Source organism: Sinohyriopsis cumingii, chromosome 4 (genome assembly GCF_028554795.1).
Source record: "Sinohyriopsis cumingii isolate HCF-2022 chromosome 4, ASM2855479v2, whole genome shotgun sequence".
Lineage (NCBI taxonomy): Eukaryota > Metazoa > Mollusca > Bivalvia > Unionida > Unionidae > Sinohyriopsis > Sinohyriopsis cumingii.
Window position 1 is genome coordinate 63354513 of NC_142964.1, and position 8691 is coordinate 63363203.

Genomic DNA, 8691 nt, shown 5'->3' on the forward strand with positions numbered 1-8691 from the left:
CTTTACCCTAGGGCCGGGCCTGCATTATACTCTGGTTCATGCGAACATTGTTTGAGGTTTTTTAATGCTTGCGCGTGTTTTGGTGATTAATCATTGAAGTCCATTGATCAAGATATATACGCTGAGCTTTACGTTCATTTTCACAGTTACGGGTCTTCTGGGAAATCGCTGACAATATCAGGGCTTGGGCACCCTCCAGACGCCCCCGTCCCCAATCCACACCGGACTAGTTTCCTCGAGTAAGCTTTCTTCACGGTTAGATGGTTAAAATTATGGCTCTGAAATGCTGAAAATGCACTAGCTTTCGAGGACTTTGCCTCCTGGGCTCCACATAGCACAGACCCCTACCTACTTGTCTATTCTTCCTCTCCACCCTTTTGCCGGTGGCCAGTCCGAAACTGTTTGACATGGCATATGTCAACAAATTCCACCGTTCCACCTAAAAAGTTTACTGCAATCTTTCTAAGGTGACCCGATCATGCTTGAGGAGTTTAGAGTCTTTTCTTTCTTTCAGTCTGTCTATCTGTCTTTCTTTCTTTCGCCTTTGTGAACTGCAAGACTTCAACCTTTGTTTGTAACTTAAAAAGGATATGATTAACAAGATGCACAAGTCCAGTTTGGGGACAAAATTTATTTTTGTATTATCAAAGACAGAGATTGAACATGGGCGCCCGCACACAGGGACAATGGAAGGAAAGCCAATAAATTTCACTTTTAAGCATGTTTTGCCCTACATTTGTAAACCTTAATAGCTGACCACTACATGTGTGCACGCCCACCCCGGAAAACTTTCTGCGAGCGTCCGTTGGAGTTAACCCATAACTTTACAGATACTGTGGAGTATTCATAAACCGCAGCGCTAAGTAAGACCGAGGCACTGATTCTCTAATAAAACAGCCTACACCAAACCTGTATTGATACTGGTTGTGAAAACAGTAACAATACAGGTTTGGTGGCTAATTTATCGGACTAAGGCGCTGACTGACGATTATTATATTCGAAGATGGGGGTGGGGTGGTGACTGGGACATTCCTTTTCCTGTCCAATATTCACCAATGGAAAATATCTCTAATAACAAAAAAAAATGGTAACGAAGCCAAGAAATGAATAAGAAACGGTGTTTAGGCTCGAGGGAAATATTTAAAACGTAAAGTTATGCGAATGGATAAATGTGCAACTGTTCGCAATGATTGATGATGATCAAAATATTAAATGCCTGTTTGGTATATTTTAATAAGTCAGTGAAAGCCTTCAATTAAAGCTTGCACAGCCGAGCCAGCAACCATGCTCCATTAAATGAAATATCGACTCCAATAAACGAATTATCGACTCCATTAATGGAAATATTAATTTTACGTTCCTGCAGCGAGAAAGTGAGTGTTACAAGCTGATGACACTTGACCAAATATCTTAATACACTTGTACAAGATAACACCCATCTCTAAAATGCAACTTTCACTACACTCAATTATTCTCATCGCATCTACTTACTGCTTCCATGCAGAGTGGTGTTATGTTTTCTTATTTAACTCAGCCAGACATACTGAGCGTCATGCAAACTTCACGAGCATAAGTGACCAGTATATTACTAATTTCTTAAAAGTTACTTCGCACATTCCTATATTTATCTTTACACAATCCCTCAATATTCAATTTAAACAATATTTATAAAAGAAACACTCTATCGAATTGAAAACAGTTCAACATATTGGAGATGATAGTTTATGGCTGATTAAAAACCGACTCCCCCCTTTCAAACAAATTCTCAAAATCAGTATTTATGTTCACTTTTAGGATAGACAGAACGCATGCACACACTGAACATCCACAGCACACATTATGCAGGTTCTGTATAGTACTCATGTTTTCGTGTTTTGTTCTCGTCCCGTTTGTGTTATCGTCTTTTGTGGATTTTACCCTTGAAAAAGGATTCGATAGATTCCAAAAGCGCTGGGTCTGATTTCTAACCACTTTTGCACTGTTTGTCAGTTTACTTTCATACACGCGCGCGCGCGCGCGAAAGTGTTACTAGTAGTAGTAGTAGTAACAGCAATATCAGTAGCTTTTGTTGTCAACGTAATGAATCTACTTACTAACTGGCTTATTCGTCCAATTGATGAACTAAACCAGGGGTCTCAAACACGCGGCCCGCCAAGCCGTGTCATGTGGCCCGCAAAATGATTGGAGTCACAAGGTGTAATGAGAAATAACAAAGGTGATGCGGCCCTTGGGTCATCGAAAACGCTCTCATGCGGCCCCAAGGGTGGTTTGAGTTTGAGACCCCTGGACTAAACTGACTCAACTAGCAACATACAACATGGGATAATGGTTCTCTAGTTACTGGCGTTTGACTCCAAAAATGCCTGCGCCATTGTATATGATCAGTATGCCACCTCTGATGAGATGTAATCTTGCTGCCAAGAAGAAATGCTTTACTGCAAGTATATTATCCTTCGCGAAATGAGGCCTGTCAGATCATGTTCCAAGTTTTGCTTTTTATGTTATTTTTAGTAGATATCGAAGATAAGTCATTTCTCTATCCTTGTCTATAAAATTTCTTTGCTTTTTATATGTTATTTTTAGCATATATCGAAGATAAGTCATTTCTCTATCCTTGTCTATGAAATTTCTTTGCTTTTTATATGTTACTTTTAGTATATATTGAAGAAAAGACATTTCTCTATCCTTGTCTATGAAATTTCTTTGCATTGTATATGTTATTTTTAGTAGATATTGAAGATAACACATTTCTCTATTCTTGTCTATGAAATTTCTTTGCTTTTTATATGTTATTTTTAGTATGTATCGAAGATAAGACATTTCTCTATCCTTGTCTATGAAATTGCTTTGCTTTTCATATGTTATTTTTAATATATATCGAAGATAAGTCATTTCTCTATCCTTGTCTATGAAATTTCTTTGCTTTTTATATGTTACTTTTAGTATATATTGAAGATAAGACATTTCTCTATCCTTGTTTATGAAATTTCTTTATCCTTTATCTTACTTGGATGTAACAGTATAATATTAAAATTAAAGTTCTTCTCTTTTTAAAAGTTCAACGATAACACAGGTGCAACATGAACATATCTGAAACAGCCGCTGGAGCTTTAGGAAAGGTCACAGTGGCCTAGATTTTGTCTACGTAATGTAGTGCCCTTAGGAAATCACGTTTAGTGAAACATATTGAACTTTCTGAGCCCCATCGATCCAAGGGTAAGAATATCTAGCCACTGAAGCTTGTAATGTAGCTCACAGCTACCTTTTTGGGGTGACAAGGGTGTAATTCCACTAAAAAAAAATCACACCTACATAAATACAGGCAGACAGATAGATGTGTGTTTGTGTGTGTGATTTCGATTTTTAACGTAGCTTTAACAATTTTTCAGTCATATTGCTACGATGTCTGCAGTGTGGCAGTTTATAGTGATGTCTAGCACTGAGGCATCATGCCGCAGACATGTAACATGATATCCCACCCAGTCACATTATCCTGACACCAGGCCGACCAGTCCTAACACTAACCTTTTAATGCTGAGCGCCAAGTGAGGCAGCTGTTAGTACCATTTTTTTAAGTCTTTGGTATGACTTGGCCGGGGATCGAACCTTTCGCTTCCGATGCGGACGCTCTAACCACTAGGCCACCGGAGCGGTCTAGATATGTGTGTGTACTTACATTACTAAACATGCAAGAGTGAGTGCTGTACAGATGAGCTTGCAATCCTACCGTCCTACAGACAGATACTGGCGGTATGAACATATTTGGATTTGGAATTTTAACGTAGCTAATGAACATAAGCGGTGTGGCTAAATAATGATAACGATGACGATGACGACGACGACAAAAAGAATTACGCCAATGACGGCCGTTAGTAACAAAATGAGGACAGATATGACAACCACATCCACGACGATGACAATTTAGGTCGAATAATTTTAGAGGTGGTTTTCATGCTCTTGGCTGCGATTGGGCTGATGATGGTAGTAGCAGAAATGATGCTCATCAGAAGTACTGAATGTGGTCTGGAGGCGAAATACATAAACACATTATGAGAATATTCGATGCGTTCAAAGACGAACTGTGCTATTGTTTATAAACATCGTCGATTACGAGCAGAATGGCCAGGCAATGAATTTGTACCACAGGAATAATCTATATTTACAAAAGTACCACTCAGAACATCGCTTAGAACCTCGCAAAACAGCCTCAATCATAGTAATAATATAGCATGCTCTCTCTCTCTCTCTCTCTCTCTCTCAAACACACACACACACACACACACACACACACACACATGATAATTCAACTTTAAAAAGAAAGAAGATATTTTAGTTTTTGGAACAGCAAGAGGTACTGTTAGAGCATCTGGATAATATACCCAGTTTCGAATTTGTGAATTTTTATTATCCTTTTTTTTTAAGGCTCTGTATAAACTACATACTTAACACGTGTGACGCCAGTAGCACATGATACGCCCTATCGTGACCTTCTCCCTACTAACGCTCTTGTCCTGCAGACTTGAATACTGTTATGATAATGTGTGGACCTAGGTAAAGCTTCAAACTATCTGCGAGGTATAATAAAACAGGGTTCTAATGCTACCGAGATAATGGGAAAATGTCGGGAATAAAATCAGGTTTGTTGACGACAGGAAAAAGTAGTTGAAGTTGTGCAAATTATGAGTTAGTATAAAGTAATGCATACAACTTTCACTCAGCACCATCTCCTGTCAACCAAATCGCAAATATTTTGGTAATTGCACAAATAACCACTAAGACCAATCCCTTCAGGGATTTCAACGAGTTTTTTTTTTAAAATTAATACTATTTGTTTTTATACGACGCGCCGCAGCGGACAAAAGCTGGTCCAATCAGAAGGTTGAAGCTGAAATTTTAATGTCATATGTCCAGAAGTCCAAAATTCTTGTTCTTAAAGCTCCATTTTCTAGGTCGAGATTTTTTTATAGTATATGTTGAATTAAATAGTTGTGTTTGTATGTTATATTTTCTACGCCTGTGTTTTAGATTGTGGGTTGTGTATTTTGAATTGAATACGGTGGTTGAAATTTCAATGTCATACGTTGAGAATTCCTAATTTACTTATTGGTACAAAGAGTTTATGTTGAAAGTTCCATTTCATATGTTGAGTATTTAGATTTCATCTGTTGAATTACACAGCGCTGGTTGAAAATGTCGAGTTGTTAGATTGTATCTTCTAATTAACACTGCGGTTATTGAAATTTTAAATTCATATTTCGGAAGTTTCAATTTAACATGTTGATACATATTGCTTGTGCTGAAATTCCATTTCGTATGTTGAGTTTTTAGATTGTATCTGTTGAATTACACAGCGGTGATTGGACATTAGATTATGCTTGTCAGAATTGTTATTTTTATATGGTGATAACGATATGTTGAAGTTAAAAGTAACATTAAACAATGTCCACTGTAACAAGTCAAAATAATATCGAGTATTAAGATACATCATTCTTGAATTCAATTATGAGGCGCCATTACATTTCATGCATTTACAGTTTGAAAGTTACCATTTACAGATCGAGAATTAGTATGAATTTCTTCGCTAGAGGTCGCTCTCGTGAACGGACCGCGTTATTTTTTAACAAGGAGGCTGCTTCTCGTTGCTGTGAAATTCAACAGATGAAATCTAAATGCTCGCGATATGAAATGGAATGTTCATCACAAACAGTTGCATACAACGTATGAATTAGGGATTCTCGACATATGATACTGGAATTTCAACCACCGTTATGTAGTTCAAAATATACACTGTAAAACGTCGACACAGGAAATATAACTTTAAGCCACCACTGTATAAATTCAACGTAACAAATCTAAAATCTCGATCTAGAAAATAGAACTTTAAAGACATGCATTTTGATCCATCACGTGATATTGGATTTCTCGACATACGACATCGAAATTTCAACTGCAAGTTTCTGACTGGACTAGCTTTTATCAGCTACGGTGCCTCATATTTTTATTTTGTCATTGTTCACCCTTGTCCAAATTCCTTTGTAGATTTATAAAGGTATTTCCAGATAAGTGCGTACGTTTGACACGATTAACATTTGAGCTAATTTCAGTGTTTTGAAAATATATGTAACAGACCGACGATTTCATTTTCGGGGGTGGGTGTGTGTGTGTCTGGGATTGTATTTCCAAACAGGATATTTTCTTTTTTATCTCAAGATAATTTTAAAAAAAATATGATGGCTAACCATAAAATGGTCAGTCCCTAAAATGGCGAAAGTGTACAGGGTAAAAAGGAAAATTTTGGCAAGTGTACTATGTACTATGTACATGTACATGGGGACAGTTTCAAGCCATTTTTGAAGTTTTAACTTTTCGTGAAAGTTTCTTTAGACTATGACTAATTTCAATATTATTTCCAAGCATGTTTCTACATGTGAAAGTAAGGTTTTTGTTGCTGAGTTTAACACAAATTTTTTAGCAAATGATATATGCTATACATGGCGGGCAGTATTTTTTGGTGAAGGAAGAACCCATAAAAATCCCGGGACAAAGCACCGAACTACCGGAAGCTGCTGGTATGGAATGTTGGCTGATTCGGACCATAGTGGATTCGGCCAAAATGACGGACTTATTTGGCCTAAATTACGGGCTGATTCGGGCCAGATAACGGGCTGATTTAGACCATGTGAACTATTATAAGACAAACCATGTAACACACACATTATTTAGTTTAGTAGTTATTACCGTTTTTGCAGACATACTAAGAGAATATAAAAAGTTGATATTGGGCTTTTAGATCAGAACAAACTCTATATTAATTATAGCATTTAGAATTTTTCAACCCAAATAAAGACTATATATATATATATATATATATATATATATATATATATATATATATATATATATATATATAATTCTCAAAAATCCAGGGATGACACTATCCATTTTTTTTTTTGGTGTGTTTATAATTCTCTCTCTCTCTCTCTCTCTCTCTCTCTCTCTCTCTCTCTCCGCGGTGGCCTAGTGGTTAGAGCGTCCGCATCGGATGCGGGAGGTAGTGGGTTCGATCCCCGGCCGAGTCCTAATAAAAACTTGTAAAAATGGTACTAACAGCTCCCTCGCTTGGCGCTCAGCATTAAGAGGTTAGTGTTAGGACTGGTCGGCCTGGTGTCAGGATAATGTCTGCGGCATGAGGCCTCAGTGCTAGACATCACTATAAACTGCCACACTGCAGACATCATAGCGATATGACTGAAAATTGCTAAAGCTACGTTAAAAATCCAAATCACATACACACACTCTCTCTCTCTCTCTCTCAAGAATCCAGGGATAGTACTTTCCATTTTGTCTGGTGTATATTTATAATTCTCTCTTTCTCTCTCTCTCTCTCTTTATATATATATATATATATATATATATATATATATATATATATATATATATATATATATATATATATATATAGCGAGAGAGAGAGAGTTATGATTTGAATTAAAAGGATTTTGAAGCTTTCATAAATCATGCCAGTATGGACAACTTTAAACAATATCAGACAGTGATGCACATAAATACCCATGGCTTTATATTGATTTATTGTGCAAATCATATTTATTTCTCGATGTATTTATCCTTAAATACATGGGTACAGAGTTCCCGGTTAGATATTTATAGATGTCACTTGATTGGTCTAAATATAATTGTTTTTTTGTGCTATAATAATAATATTAATAATAATAATAATAATAATAATAAAATATGGACTTGATACAGCGCCTATCTTTAGAAGCGCTGAGCGCCTTACAATATCAGATAACAAATTAAAAAATCAATTACAATGGCAAGATTACAAACAAACCAAAAACAACATAAATTCACAAAACAACACGCCGACAATAATTAAAACATCGTCAAGTCTTCATCTGTTCCTGCAGTCCAAAAAGGTGCATTTTAAGAGGTTTGTGGGTTTTTTATGCTGTGCATATGAAGTTACAACTGTTGTTCATGTATATAAAAAAACACATTTTCTGTATTTTAGGACGGGGTCAAATCTTTCTGATTCGTTGTATTTTATTCCGAAAAAAATATTATTTTTTTTGTTGACGTGTGCAGTATTGTGTTGTATCTTTTATTCTTTAATTTATACATAACACATATATAAGATAATTACTTCCACGTAACCAAATATCACAAAGTTATTTGAATTAAGCTTTCTACTGTGTGTTCTAAAATGATATTAAAATTAGTAAATTGGCAAACTACATCAAAAGCACTTTAATTAAAGAGGCGTCAATCATGGGTTTTCTTCATGGTCAGATGATCCCACTATTATTGTTTACAGTCAGGATGTTCTCAGTATTGTGTGTGATTAATCCAATTATGCGCATTCTGATTAACGTGTGAAACAGACGGCGATAATCAGACGTGACAATTAGAGGCATTTATCAAACAGCCATTCTTATAGATATACGAGGAGGCACTCTTTCTTCATTATTCTTAAAATGTTTGCCAATTGCGTATCCTGTGCGAACCGAGTTTCTGCCTTTTGTGTATAATTTGAATGATATCTTTTTAATGGAAAATGTAACGTTATCAAAAGCATGTTATATTGTAAACCTCGACTATTATATCTTATTTCTTCCAGACATGAGATGACAACAGTTGATGGTGACGTTACATTCAACATCACACGTACCC